Consider the following 16,765-nt stretch of genomic DNA (forward strand, 5'->3'; position numbering starts at 1 on the left):
GTGTTGTTCTATTTCACTGGCCAAAACCTCAAAGATAATGTTGAACAGAATTTGCTTGCCTTGTTTTAAGGGGAAAGCGTGTAGTCTTTTACCAGTAACATCAGCTTTGGTGTTTTATGGGTGCTCTACATAAAGTTGAAGAAATTACCTTTCACTCTTACTTGTTGACATTTGTTATAAAAATGGATTTTTGACTTTGTCATATGGTTTTCTTGCATCTACTGAGGTGATCACATGGTTTTCTCTTTTGTTATGGTAAAGCAGTACAATATATTATTTGATTTTCGGATGTTAAACAACTGTATTCCTGAGATAAATTTTACTTGGCCATAGTGTATAATTATTTTTTGTATATCTCTGAATTTGTGTTGCTACTTATATTATTATGTTTTACATCTATGTTACTAAGGATGCTGTACTAGAATGTTATTTTCCTGTAATGTCTTTGATTTTAGAGTATTATTGGCTTTATAGAATGACTTGTGAGGTGTCTATTATTAATCTATTTTTAAAAGAGTGTATGATCTAACATTTAAGTCTTTAATCCATCTTGGATTAATTTTTGTATAAGGTGTAAGGAAGGGATCCAGTTTTAACTTTCTACATATGTCTAGCCAGTTTTAGTCCTAAAACCATAAAGACCCTAGAAGAAAACCTAGTCAATACCGTTCAGGACATATGCATGGTTAAGGACTTCATGACTAAAACACCAAAAGCAATGGCAACAAAAGCCAAAATAGACAAATGTGATCTAATTAAACTAAAGAGCTTTTGCATGGCAAAAGAAACTACCATCAGAGTGAACAGGCAACCTACAGAATGGGAGAAAATTTTTGCAATCTACCATCTGACAAAAGGCTAACATCCAGAATCTACAATGAACTCAAATAAATTTACAAGAAAAAAACAAACAGTCCCATCAAAAAGTGGGCAAAGGATATGAACAGACACTTCTCAAAAGAAGACATCTATGCAACCAACAGACACATGAAAAAATGCTCAATCATCACTGGTCATCAGAGAAATGCAAATCTAAAACACAATGAGATACCATCTCACACCAGTTAGAATGGCAATCATTAAGAATTCAGGAAACAACAGATGCTGGAGAGGATGTGGAGAAATAGAAACGCTTTTACACTGTTGGTAGGGGTGTAAATTGGTTTAACCATTGTGGAAGACAGTGTGGCAGCTCCTCAAGGATCTAGAACCAGAAATATTATTTGACCCAGTAATCCCACTATTGGGTATATACCCAAACGATTATAAATCATGATACTATAAAGACACATGACATGTATGTTTATTGTGGCACTATTCACAATAGCAAAGACTTGGAACCAACCCAAATGTCCATCAATGATAGACTGGATTAAGAAAGTGTGGCACAATGGAATACTATGCAGTCATAAAAAAGGATAAGTTCATGTCCTTTGCAGGGACATGGATGAAGCTAGAAGCCATCATTCTCAGCAAACTATCACAAGGACAGAAAACCAAACACCGCATGTTCTCACTCATAGGTGAGAATTGAACAATGAGATCACCTGGACACAGGGTGGGAAACATCACACACCAGGGCCTGTCAGAGATTGGGGGGGCTAAGGGAGGGATAGCATTAGGAGAAATGCCTAATGTAAATGACAAGTTGATGGGTGCAGCAAACCAACATGGCACATGTATACCTATGCATCAAACCTGTATGTTGCGCACATGTACCCTAGAACTTAAAGTAGCGTAATAAAAAAGGAGTGTATGAATATTTGCTCTTTAAATGCTATATGTGTGTGTGTAAAAGCCTCTTTGAATTACAACTGGCTTTTCAGATTTATTTTATAAACTTGCCCTACATGACAGAGTAGAGCATGTTAAAATTATAAATCATCACAACATTGAGGATAAAATAAAATCGAGCATGTTAAAACCTATGATATTATTTTCTAACGATGACTGTAGCCACAATTTCCAGGGATTACAGCAGATTTGAACATTGCTATCCAAATCAAGCGTCCCATGATCTTGTTAGTCAAAGAAAAAAATTTATGATAGGGTTTAGGAGGTAGGAGTAAAACAACTCAAAGATCTAAAGGAGTGATGAAAGGTTGAATCAAATGGTATCTGGAAACCGGATAAACTTAGAATATGAAATAAATAAGCAAATTATGATGATTTAATATGTTCATATTATGTTTTAGAATGACTACATAAGTTTACTACAGACTGTGCAACAGTATTCTAGTATGGTAAACCTGTAGCATTTAAACATCAGCTACAAGAGAATAGGAACGAAAAAAGGAATGAGCAGTTAAAAAAACAAACCCTGAACAATTACAAACAAGGCCTGACCATATTGTGAGCAGCAGTCATCAAAGGGTGTGTGTTTGTGTGTGTGTGTGTGTGTGTGCGCGCGCGCGCTTATGTATACATAAAATGAGAAGCCATCTGGCCTGAACTTATCTTTTTGATAAGATTTTTAATGGATTTTTGTTTGTTATGGATATATTCAGATTTTATATATCTTTTTGAGCCAGTTTTAGTACTTTCTTTTTAAAAATTTCATTCTGTTTTCCAATGTGCTCACATAAAATTGTTTATCATATTCCTTCTTAATGGCTAATAAGCATATGGAAAGGTCTAAATGTCATTAGTCATTTAGGAAAACACAAATTTAATCCACAATGAGATATCTCTATACACCTACTAGAATAGCTGTAATTAAAAGATGAGAAAATAACAAATGTTGGCTAGAATATGGAGTAATCAGAGAACCCTCATATTCCTCATACATGAGAATATAAAATGAGACAGCCACTTTGGAAAACAGTTTTACAGTTTCTTATAAAGTTATGGACAAACTTATGCATCATAGAAATTACTCTCTTAGTAATCTACAGAAAATAAACTATATATACACACAAAGTGTCTAATTGTATGTTAAAATCAGCCTTATTCATCATAGTCAAAACTGGTAATAAGCCAAACACCCATCAACTGGCGGAATAGATAAATAAAAATAAAATTATACATTCCACATACTATTCAATAATACAAAATAAAAACCTACTGATACATACTTTAATATGAATTCATCTCAAAAACATTTTGCTAAGTGAAAGAAGCCAGTTGCAAAAGCCTATAAAACGTGCAATTTTCTTTATATGAAATGACTGAAAAAGGTACCGTTATTATGACAGATAGCAAATCAGTGGTTGCCTCTGGCTGGAGAGAGGTGGGGTGGAAATTTACTGCAACCAATTTCAAGGGAATTTTAAAGAATAATGAAAATGTTTTAAAGCTTGATTGCTTGACAAGTGGACAACTATATGAATTTACTAAAAGCCATTTATTTAAAAACTTCAGTTTTGTGAATTTTATTGTATTTAAATGTAGCTCAATAAAATTTTGAAAGAAACTGAACTGTTAGTTTAAATTCTTATGCTGGAATCATCTTATCTCATTATGTTCAGAAATAAATAAGAAAGAAAAAAGTTTGTCTCTTAACCTCTACCATGAAGCCCTTACTTACGGGCGTCTGACAGATGCTATGATGGCATACAACCTTTGTTGGAAACCATTTACATGTTCCTTCCCCTAAATCTTGTGGTTTGTCCTGGTAGTATGAATCTTAACTCTGCCATGCATTTCTTGGAGGCTAGGCTGTCTTTTTCCCTTCAATCAAAGACATTGATTTTGGGGCCCTTGAAAGGGCAGGATCCTGTTCATCAGAGGTATTTTTATTTAAATTATCTTTCAGGATAGTACTTATTGGCTACTATTTTCTCTAGCCTACAAATATGTTTGAAGAACACAATATATTTGATTTTTAGAATGAATGATGTATTCTGGAAAATTAAACTTTTTAAGGTGATATTGATTAGCATTCACATTAACCTGTTGAAAGAACAGTGCAAAAGGGAAACGAAATATCAATGCAAAGCAACTCAACGTCCAATATGAAAAGATTTCAGCCACACTTTACATCCAGATATTTAATAAACACCTTTTTACTGTGTAGAAGGGCATAAAATAATGAGATTAGGTTTGTTGTCTTTTTAAATCTGCAAATTAATTAAAAAGTGAAGAATCTTATTTAGCTAGGTGATATTTCTCACCATCTTAATGGCCCTATTTGATTATATACACTTGTTAAAATAGGCTTGCCATTCCTCAGTTTCAAGTTGCCACCTGGGAACATGGTGCTATGATGGTTTCAATTAGATAATTTAACCAGAAGAAACCTTGAAGAGGCTTAGTGTCTCACCGACCAGGTGGGGAAATATTGACATGGATGAGGCCAAGAGAAAGCAGAGTGATGAAGCACCACCATTAATAAGTGTGGTCTACAGTATACTAAGGCTTTGTTTATGTGCAGAGTGGCTTGTAATAGGCCATTCTTTTTTTCCGTTCTTATTCTCTTTTTAGCTGGCATTTACAGGCTACAAGTCAACCACACTGAGAAACTGTTGCACAGTGTGTAATAAACATATAAAACATCTGTAAAAGGTGATAACACTTAAATTAGCACAGTCCACATTTTTTTTTATATTCTTGCTTTATCCACCTTTCAGTTACTGTGTGATTCAAGCTTTCATAACTCCTTTGGTTCTTATGTCTGAATTATTTTATTCCTGGATTCTAAGCATGATCATAAAATTTTTGGTCGCCTATATTATCCTACTCTACCTTGGCTAACACAATCATCGGACCCTTGAATTGGATAGCAATGTGGAAATCTACTGAAATCCCTGAAGAGTATGGTTGTCATTAAGGCTAAGGACAAATGTCATTATGTTTTAACATACTGAATTTTATTTGATCCTCGGCAATGTCATGAGGTAGCCAGGACTTGTAATCTTAGCATATTTTACTCTATATTACAAGGAAAGATTATTAAGTAAATCAGAAAAGTCAACATAATTCAAAATGAAGTCATTTAAGGGGGCATGGGAGTAGGCCACGATATTTCAATACAATATATTCATTCTTATAGACTAAAATGAGTTTTAAGAATGTACAGAAGGTTATTATGATACCATGTCCCTACCTTACTATGTCAAATGGGAATGATAATAATTGTGAAGCAATCAGTATATGTCTTGCACATCTCTTAAATACGTAGGAAAAATCTTTCCTTTTGGCAAACAAAAGGTACTTTAAAAATTTAACTGTGCCATATTTTTGGCTAATATCTCTAATTTCTTATTAAACATGATTAGGAAATTGGGGGTAAATTTCTAGGGAAATACATTCTAAGTAATATAATTATTCAGGGAATATAATTTACAAAATAATGTGTAAAATCCAAAGAGCAGATAAGAAGGTAAAATATAAGCAGATGCTGTAGATTTGAGGCAATATCAGAAGAGTTTTCAAGTAAATAATTATTCTAGCAACAAATTCAACATGAGAAGACCACCTCATGACATAACATCTCAACTGCCAAACCAGCAAAAAAGTACACAAGAAATCTGACACATGGTCCCATGAAAAGTTAACCAAAAAAGGCCCTTCTTATTTACACTGCAGGTTGTACACACTGGCTATATAACAGGAGATTGCTCTATTAGTATTCCATTGAATTCTCACAATAAATTATTTCAAATAAAAGTAACAGAAAACTAACAGAATTCCAGATAAGCCAGAGATTTCAACCACCAAGAAATATCAGGATTCAAGTCTCTGAGATAAAGATACCTTAACCACGGGGACAACTAATTATGATCAGAACAAGAACAGCAACAGATTCAGAAGATGAGCTCCTAACATAAGGTGTCTAAGAATCTCCAAACCTATGGTTTAAAATTATGTCAGACAGGGAGTAGGAGGTCAATGAGTTTAGTCATTAATAGAGGAGAGAAGCCTGGTAGGCAGCAACATCTCCACATCATCCATACTCTGATGAGATAAATGCAGTGGCATTTTATAAGCACACATTACAGAAAAGACCAGTTATTTTGTGGCTACGCCATTCTTGACTTCTGATGTAACACAATATAACTCTATAGGTACACCATATTAAAAACTTGATGCTTTCTATTTCAAGGAATTAACACCAGTGCATTCATTTCTTGTTTTCTTCTTCTCAGAGAAATTCACTGGCTAATGAAATCAACTTACAGAAATAAAACAGTGTATAGTGGCTTTCAGGTATCAGCAACCACAACAAAGCAGCCTATATCAGATTAACCATTGTGTTACATCAAGTTTTTGAACCTGTAGGTCAGATTAATCCATACCAACACAGACACTTGGCAGGAACTGCAGATCTCTGAGATATTATTTGAGAAAAACCCTTTTAACTAACGTATTCTATTTGAGGTTCAGTAAGCCTCACCTAGTGTATAAATGTGTGGCAAAATCAAAGGAAACAGCTTTACAGGAAAACATATTGAATTAGAATTTCAGAGTTGGGATTCATTGATTTTATATATTTGCTGTTTTTGTAACTTGTTTGGTTTCTTTATGTTTGTTTGCTTTGAATAATGCTTCAGACATGAAAAAAGATTCTACTTCTTGCAGATGTTTCATGCTTGGCATCAGAAGAGAAATGAGACAGACTGATTGTGGTCTGTCACAAATACTTTCAAGTAGTTTATCCTTGGACTTCCAGACCCTAGAGGAACATCATAAACTTGCTTAGTTCTTAATATGGGGTAATGGGAATCAACATCAGATTCTTTAGTCATGGTTAATTTTAAGGTAAGTATTTTAAATATTTCTGTGTTGCCTATGTGGAAAACAATGCATATGCATGATATTAAAAATATTATCTTTGTTTTAAAAGTCGATATTCATATTTATAAGGTATATATACATCAAGCAAGGAATATAATTGTGAAAAATATAAAGTCAAACATTTAATAGAATATGTAGTTCTTTCAAGTTGATAAAATAAAACTGAAAAACTAATAATTAAACACATCAGCAAAGGAGAGAAATAACAATAGCAAAGGAGTAATGATACGTATATAACAAAATGGAATTTGGGTAAATATAAATATAAAAACAAATATTGCTAATAAAAACTATAGAACAATTTCTACCAAACTATTATGAGAATGTTTTTCACCAATGACATTTGGAGTTATTTATTTTCTGCCAGCAGGTAATGAGAGATGCAATATCACATTATATATGTAATGTAAGGGTGTAAAGTATTTCTCAGAAATTTCCATCAATAGATAGCAAAAGCGCTCAAAATTATGTCCATTTCATTTTTCACAGTAATTCAGTATGAAGATATCTGTCAAAAAGTTAATGAAGATTTGACAAAAATACAAAGACATTAGTTATAGTATTAAAATTAAAAATTCAAGAAATGAAATCATTTTGACTTCAAATTATAAGCCTTGCTGCAAAGTTGAGGTTTTTCTAGAATGTTTAAAAATGCATGGAAATATAATATAGAGTTAAATGACTAATTCAAGGCATACTGAACTACTTTATATGATCCCAATTATCTAGAAGACAATGTGTGTGTGTGTGTGTGTGTAGTTAAATATACCTACTTTTCTATATGAGATTATGTGCTTATTTTGACATTTTTACATGTAACATATCCAGACAGAAAGTAAAGAATAATTAAATTTCAGCAAAATTTCAAAAACTAGCAAAGAATCATCCTTAGGTATAAGCATTCTGATGATCACAGTTTGGTTTATTTTATTGCTTTATAAAGTGCATCATATAAGTGATGTAAATATTATTTTCCCAATGCACTGCTGCATTTGTCATGGTATTCAATTTCCTAAATCTAGTTCTTATTTTATTAATCAGTATTAACCATTCACAAACCAAAATCCAAATACACTTTTGGGAGTTCTAATAGCCTCTAAATCTAAACTAGCTGATTACACCATGGGTTTGCTTTGTGTCATGTCCTTACTATAGGGCAATTTGTCCCTACAAAGTACACAGAAACATGTATGTCTATACACACATCCATAAAATACTCAAAATACTGAGTTGAAATTAGGAACCTATTTTTTCTATTTGAGATATTAATTTTATTTTCTAGACACACAATGTATCTTTCTAAGACTATCAATTTCAGTGTTTTAGATTCTAAGGAAATAAGATTTTATTGTCCATTTTTAAATGATTTTTTAGATTGGAATAAATTAACATATAATTTTTTTTTTTTTTTTTTGAGACGGAGTCTCGCTCTGTCGCCCAGGCTGGAGTGCAGTGGCGCGATCTCGGCTCACTGCAAGCTCCGCCTCCCGGGTTCACGCCATTCTCCTGCCTCAGCCTCCCGAGTAGCTGGGACTACAGGCGCCCACAACCGCGCCCGGCTAATTTTTTGTATTTTTAGTAGAGACGGGGTTTCACCGTGGTCTCGATCTCCTGACCTTGTGATCCGCCCGCCTCGGCCTCCCAAAGTGCTGGGATTACAGGCGTGAGCCACTGCGCCCGGCCAAATTAACATATAATTTTATGCAGTTTATGATTACCTAAAAATGCATTGCTCATCAAATATTAGTAAATCTAATCCTATTTCTATGCTCTAGGAAAAATTGCTATCAAAATTATTTAGTAATAAATTATTTTGCAATGTAGAGAAGTATTTTAGAACAGATAAATATCATTCCCCAATTTATCTTTTCTGTAAATCAAAAATTCATATCTTAATTTTGCCTAGTTTTAATTAAGCTCTATATCAAACTGTTCTCTGTGCTTAGAACAGTACGTCCTTTCATTTTCCAGATGGCTTATATAAGAATGAGTTAGTTTAGGCTTAATATGCTCTAATATGTAGGTCCTTAATAAATGGTGGCAAACAGTGGTCAAGAAGGTTGGCGCTTCTGCCATTGTCCTATTCAAAGTGAGTCCATCATTTGCTTTCTGCCTTTATATTAAATAGTACCAATTCATGCAATCTTTTAACAAAACTTGATCTTAATGATGTGTAAAAATGTAAAATGACGTTTTTATTTGGTTCTTGCCTCAACTTTCATTTGTAATATCATCTCTGTCCAACTTAGTAATATGATGTTTACTCATCTCTATTCTAAATAATAGCAAAACTTACATATTTAGATAGCTGGCTGTCATTTTCTTAAAAATTTCAGAATTCTTTCAAATCCATTTGATGCCATAATTCACTATTTATTACAGTGGGAAAGTTGTTTTCTTTATCAGAACCTAAATCTGATCCAATTTACCTTTTCAACATCACTCTCCTTTCACCTGTTTATCCTATACAGATAGAGGTATGCCAAACAAGGCCCCCTCAAGTCTTCACTTCTCACGTCATATGCTTAATATTTGGAATCCTCAGCTTTTTTGCCTATAGTTAGGGGATAAAATGGCATTTACTTACGGAACTTTTTATCCATGAACACTCATTTATTGTTTCATTCAGTAAATCTACTTTGCATGCCTACTGTGTGACAGGAACACTCTGAGGTGATGAAGAACAGACCATGAAAAGCCCCTGCTGTCGTTAGCTTGCATTGATCTGTATGTGTGTATGTATGTATTACAGGTGGAAGGAAATGTTCTGAGAAACAAATGAGAAAATACAAGCAAAGTTTAGCATTGCTCCTGGCATAAAGGATGTACTCCGTAAGTGGATGGACTGTTGTTGTTACTATCATTATTATCTTCCTCTCTACCTAATTAAAACCTAATCATGCTTCTTATTATTGTCTGTCAAATACTGAGATATTTTATCTTAAAGTTTTTTTTTTTTTTTTTTTTTTTTTTTTTTTTTTTTTTTGAGACAGAGTTTTGCTCTTGTTGCCCACACTGGAGTGTGGTGGCACGATCTCAGCTCACTGCAACCTCTGCCTCCTGGATTCAAGAGATTCTCCCGCCTCAGTCTCCCGAGTAGCTGGAATTACAGGCATGCGCAACCAAGCCCAGCTAATTTTGTATTTTTAGTAGAGATGGGGTTTCTCCATGTTCGTGATCCTATACTTTTTAGAACCTGGCAGGCATTCAATAAGTGTCTCTAAAATTGAACTCTAAGTTCCCTTTGTGTTCTAAAATATTGTGTCCCTGAATGATATTGGGCTAGTGACTTGTGACCTATATTCTGAAAGCAATTTGAGACACCAGAGGTGTTCAAGTAATCAGAGGTTCCTCATTGAATTGTGTCAAGCATTTGTTTATTGACAGTGAGGTGGATATTGTTTACTGGTATTCACAGGTTAGATTGTGCCTCATTGTAAAGCCCAAAAGGAATTCAGCAGCTTCCATGAATCAGGATAGCTGTCCTCTGGGAATATAAAGATGTAACAAGTATAAATACCACTAGAAGAGATCACACCCTACCACTAAGGTAACAAATCTCTAGTTATTATAAAAATTTGGCATGGCATAGCTGATAAATTTGACAGACAGTTATTCTTTAAGCCAGCTTTGAAAGTAAAACCAGATACCATCAAATTTTTTTTTTCTTTAACGTTTTTTAACTTACTGTGGAACTATATATTATTCAACAGTCCTTTAAAGGGCTTTCTGTCTTTGCCAAGTCTGCTTTCCTGTAGATTTGATGTTTACTGAACAATCAGTCTGCCTTTATGTCCCTCTCATCATGCTTTCTGTTTGTTCAGAATGTTTTTCCTCTAAAACTGATAAATAAAAATTTGATCTGCCCTAGGACTTACACTTTCCTTAGAGATTAATTTCAGAGCTTTATTTTATTTTGACCGCTGAATAATCCTTAATTCCAATTATCTTCCACATAATGTTTCAAGGAAAGGGTCTGAACCACTATCTTCCAATACAATTTCAGACCTAGAATGATTTTGAAAATTTCATTTTCCACATGATTGCCCAATTTTTATATTAAATTATATTCTGGATTCTTAATTTTCCTTTCTTTAAATTTTATTTTATTTTATTAAGTTTCGGGATACATGTGCAGGACATACAGTTTTGTTACACAGGTAAATGTGTACATGGTGGTTTGATACACCTATCAACCCATCACCTAAGTATTAAGCCCCACATGCATTAGCTGTTTATCGTGATGCTCTCACTCCCCCAACCCTCCCCACCCCTGATAAGCCCCAGTGTGTTGTTCCCCTCCTTGTGTCCATGTGTTGTCATTGTTCAGCTCCCACTAGATTTTCTTCTAGGGTTTTTATAATTTTAGGTTTTACATTTAAGCCTTAATCCATCTTGAGTTAATTTTTATATAAGGTATAAGGAAAGGATCCAGATTCAATTTTCTGGGCTAGCCAGTTTTCCCAGCACCATTTATTTAACAGGGAATCCTTTCCCTATTGCTTGTTTTTGTCTTGTTGGTCAAAGATCAGATGGTTGCAGATGTGCAGTCATATTTCTGAGATCTTTATTCTCTTCCATTTGTCTGTGTGTTCTATTTTTGTACCAGTACCATGTTGTTTTGGTTACTGTAGCCTTTTAGTATAGTTTGAAGTCAGATATCATGATGCTTCCAGGTTTGTTCTTTTTCGTTAGGATTGTTTTAGCTATACTGGCTCTGTTTTGGTTCCATACAAATTAAAAAAATTTTTTTTCTAAATTTGTGAAGAATGTCAATGGTAGTTTAGTGGAAATAACATTGAATCTATAAATTGCTTTGGGCAATATGACCATTTTCACCATATTGATTCTTTCTATCTATGAGCATGGAATGTTTTTCCATTTGTTTATGTTCTCTCTTATTTCCTTGAGCAGTGGTCTGTAGTTATCTTTGAAGAAGTCCTTCACTTCCTTTGTTAGCTGTATTTCTAGGTATTTTATTCTCTATGTAGCAATTGTGAATAGGAGTTTATTCATGATTTGACTCTCTGCTTGTCTATTGTTGTTGTATAGGAATGCTTGTGGGTTTTTTGTTTGTTTGCATACTGATTTTGAATCCTGAGACTTTGCTGAAGTCACTTATCAGCTTAAGAAGCTTTTGGGCTGAGATGATGGAGTTTTCTAGATATAGGATTATGTCATCTGTAAACAGAGATAGTTTGACTTCCTCTCTTCTTATTTGAACACTATTTCTTTCTCTTGCCTGACTGCCCTGGCCAGAACTTCCAATACTATGTTGAGTAGGAGTGGTGAGAGAGGACATCCTTGCGCCAGGTTTCAAGGGAAATGCTTCCAGTTTTTGCCCATTCAGTATGATATTGGCTATGGGTTTATCATAAATAGCTCTTATTATTTTGAAGTATGTTCTATCAATACCTAGTTTATTGAGAATTTTTAACATGAAGGGGTGTTGAATTTTATCAAAGGTCTTTTCTGTGTCTATTAGGATAATCATGTGTTTTTGGTCTTTAGTTCTGTTTATATGATGAATTACATTTATCGATTTGCATATGTCGAACCAGCCTTTCATCCCAGGGATGAAGCCTACTTGATCATGGTGGATGAGCTTTTTGATGTATTTTATTGTGTACCTCTGGTAGAATTCAGCTGTAAATCCATCTGGTCCTGGGCTTTTTTTGGTTGGTAGGCTATTTATTAAGGCCTCAATTTCTTATCATGAATGTGTGAATTTGATCCTGTCATCATGATGCTAGCTGGTTATTCAGATCCAATAGGAGCAACCATGGCCCAGGTAACACAATGTCAAGAGGTTCCTGAGAAAGTGCACGCATGGCAGTCAGAGCATGGTTTTCTTTCATATATTTTAGGAAGGCAAGAGTTACAGGCAAAGACACTGGTTTGGCCCCAAAAGGTGGGGTTATCTTGAGAGGGGAGAAAGGCTGAGAAAGAAAGAAAATTTAGTTAAATAATCACTTACTCATATTCTTGTTGAAAGATAAATTATTCTGAAATTTTCTCTTAACTGCACTCATTTGTAAACATATTTTGGCATATTAAACTAGCAAATTCTCAAACATGTTTATTTACTAAATTGAATAGCAACAATTTTTCCCCTTTAGAAACATAAATACTATTTTATTATATGAGTTATTATTTTTTCTCATGCTCTCTGCTTCAGGTTTTTTGAGTTTCTTAAATTTTGAAACACTATCTTGTTTCAAATTCCTGTTTTATTTCTTCCTGAAACCTACATTCTTCATGCCTACATTCTTCAATAAGCTCAGTCACATTGATCATTGAGCTCTCTAACATCATTTACACTAGGAAGTTCTCAAGCTGGCTGTCTGGACTGGTTAGCTCCCACGTTATATGTAACTATCCTCACTCTTGCAATTATTGCAAAGTTTTGTTTTTCCACCAAACTGAAAGCCTCACAAGGGGCAGGATCAAGCCATTTTTGTTATTGTTGTTGTTGTCTTTTTTTCAAAACTGTCTTTGTGTTTTTGATTGTATGATTAGGATCATTTCATGCTTTGACTTCCATAGGTTGGACTCTATTATTAACAATCAATGATTACCTAAGAATTTAAATTAAGTAATAGATTCCCCAAATCCTCACTTCACCATGCTTATACTCAATCTGGAAAGCAGATAATAAGCCATGGGCATTTTTTTTCCTGTGCTGCAATGTTTTCCGCTTTATTTTCTCCTGTTTCTTTTCTATGACCTTTGTCAATTTTGAAAGAACACCCACTGCTTCTCAAAGACAATAGGAAGTGTAGGAAGTGGACTTAGTGGGGGGAACATGGCCAACCATAATTATAGATGAGTTATAAGAAAATTTCAACACTTAATATTTGTGTGACATTGGGCAAGTTTCTTAACCTTTCAAAATTTCTAGAATATTAAATGGGAAGGTTAATCTCTGTTTTATAAAAGGAAGTAGAAATAACACACTCAATAATCAGTTTTAGAAACAAGAAGGAAAGACAGGAAAGAAATGTCCTGTCAAATGGAGTGCAAATTTTCAAAATAATAATTCATCCATTAATAATTGGTTATTTGTACTGTTAGACATTATTTTTTCAGAGCAAATTAAAATACTGTATTTGAAATTGTGAAATTGAAAAGGAGAAAAGAAAGACATTTGTTAATGCTTAAGAAATAAATTTACCACCTAGTTTTTTTTTTTTTTATTCTTTTGCCTTGAAAGATAAGTCCATCTATTAAGGAGAAAGGTTACTTTCTTTTATAATTTTTAAATTGTAAAAATCCCTAGTGATAACACTTTACTTATTTCACCTTTACCTTGTTATTGCCGGCTGACCTGTTTTGATCTATTTATTTTTGTGGATAATGTATATCATGAAACAACTTTACTTTAATCATGGGTATTTAACCTTCGTGATTGCTTATGAAATTTACTCAGAATTTATAACCCTATCAACATTCAACTGGCTATCTGATAACTAGTTAACATTAATAAATCATTTCATTTGGTTACTTCTATATAATAATATTTAGTTAATGCAAATTTAATACATGATTGTTTTCTTCCATGAAGAAACAATCACTGCTTTCACTTCAGTTCAGCCCAACAGCTCAAGTATTGATCTTATCTCACTTTACAGTGAATATTTTTCAGAGATAAGAATATGATCTTTTGCTCATTTTTGCTTCCCTTTGGGAAAGACATTTTATATTTCATTTCTGCATCATATATAAACATATGATTTTAGCAAAACTCTTCATGTCTGAGCTACATTCAGCTATATTTTTGGTTGTGCTAATTCCTTAGAAACCTTATAATAAGGTAAAGCATTGACGAAGCAAGTCATGGTTACATGTTTACATACATGCACACACATATTTATTTATATGCTCAATGCTATTACTAATGTTCTAGAAAGTTTTTCAGTGTTCCTTGAAAATCATTTGAGTTGATCAAAAGTTTAAGCAGGCCTTTCAAAGAAAGGCAAAAAGCAACTCTTTTCATGATAAATACTTTTCTCCCTCAGCAGTGACAGAGAATTTTCTGTTGGTTGTATAATCAGTGTTGACATCAGAAATAATGCTATATGTGTATAGCTTATATAGATACATTATCTGGGTAGAAAAGTATCTGGTGAGTAGCCCTAATCTCAACATTGTGACACTTATTTAGCAATTTCATTTATTTAGAGTTTCATCTATTACTTAGTAATAGATTTTTAAAAAAGGACAATCATCAACTGATCAACAATGGCTAATGTTTGACAAATGGCACATATAATATTTGTTGCTCTTGATTATAAATAAAATCATGCATTGTACTTAGAAATAGATTTCTTAGAACAAATAAGCTAACTAAGTTTGTGGTTTCTTTAAAAAATTAAAAATAGTATGGAAATAATTTCCATCCTTCTTTTTCCTACTTCAGTCAAATATATGTAGATAAACCATCATACTCCCATTATTTTATTCAAAACAAGAATATTAATTTTATTTTATAATTCTCTAAATTCTCATATCAGGAAAATGCTTGGGTTTTTGACCTTCACTTTTTTTGGTCACCAAATATTATATATAATTACTATGTGTCACACACTGTGCTAAGCACTGAACTTAATATGTATATTTAATTATCAATTTCATACACATACTTTCCTATGGGGAAAAAAAGCAGAGGAAACAACATCACCAACAAAAATATGTGAAATCCTTCAATAAAAACTGGAAAATCTCCAATTTTTAAAAGACTAATTTTGCTTTCTATATTTTGTTTGCTTAAAATGTGGAACCAGCCCAAATACCCATCAATCAAAATGTATATAAAGAAAGTGTGGTATATAGATGATGGAATACATATCAGCCATAAAAAGGAATAAATTAATGTCATTTGCAGCAACCTGAATGGGTTTGGAGACTATTTTTCTAAATGAAGTAACACAGGAATGAAAAAAATTAACATCATATGTTCTCATTCAAAAGTGGGATCCAAATTACAAGGATGCAGGATGCAAAGGCATAAAGAATAATACAATGGACCTTGGGGACTTGGCGGGGGGGAAGAATGAGAAGGGGGTGAGGAATAAAAGACTACAAATTGGGTTCTGTGTATACTGCTTGGGTGATGGGTGCAGCAAATCACCACTAAAGAACTTACTCATTTAACAAAATACGACCTGTTCCCCCAAAACCTATGGAAATTATAAAAAATGAAAAAATATAAAAAATGTATATTTTGTTTGCTGTCTTTGCTTTCTTATCACTGGCTATTTCTTTGTGTAACAAGACTATTGATGAGTTCTAGAAAAGAGGCTAGAATGGTAAATCTAGAATCTCCAAACTTAATACAGAACAGAAAAATAGAATTTCTCTCAATATTGAAGAGATATTATACAAAATTCTGTAAGGACCTGTATAAGTCACTAAGCAAATCATCTGTTCACATTGCTATTTTTATTTTACCTACTTACACACACAATAGGATGGATGCTTCTACTTACTGCGTAAAGTTGAGGATTATGTGTTTGCAGGAATGAATTAATGCTTACATTTTCTCAGTCCATTTCAAATTAATGTGGTGTGGAATGGTCAGAAGAGATTTAACTCTCTCTCTGATGGTTGTCCTCCCGTTCAATGAGTTCTGTTAAATGATCCCTGTAAGAGACATCCTTCATTCCTGGCTCACAAAAATTGAGTTTTGAATAGCATTGTTTTTAGTGTACAGAATTCAACAGATGGTACCAAATAGCCAATATTTTAAACAACTTCCTGAGGGTAGATCTCCAGCTGAGCGTCCCTATCACCCTCATTATCATCTGCTTTCACTGTGTTCATTCGTTTTAAAATTATCATATGAGCAGCCTTCATGTTTCCCTAGAAGAAGATGTAACTGTGCATATTAGCAAATCTGGAGCTTAAGTATGAGTTTAATATTGGCCTCTCTTCTTCTTGTGTTGTCTTTAAACAATGTCATTTTTAAAAATGAGTGTTTTCCGTTTTACATTCAAAGGGTGACTACTTACTGTTTTGCAACTCAACTCAG

Source organism: Macaca mulatta, chromosome 13, assembly GCF_049350105.2.
Source record: "Macaca mulatta isolate MMU2019108-1 chromosome 13, T2T-MMU8v2.0, whole genome shotgun sequence".
Taxonomy (NCBI): domain Eukaryota; kingdom Metazoa; phylum Chordata; class Mammalia; order Primates; family Cercopithecidae; genus Macaca; species Macaca mulatta.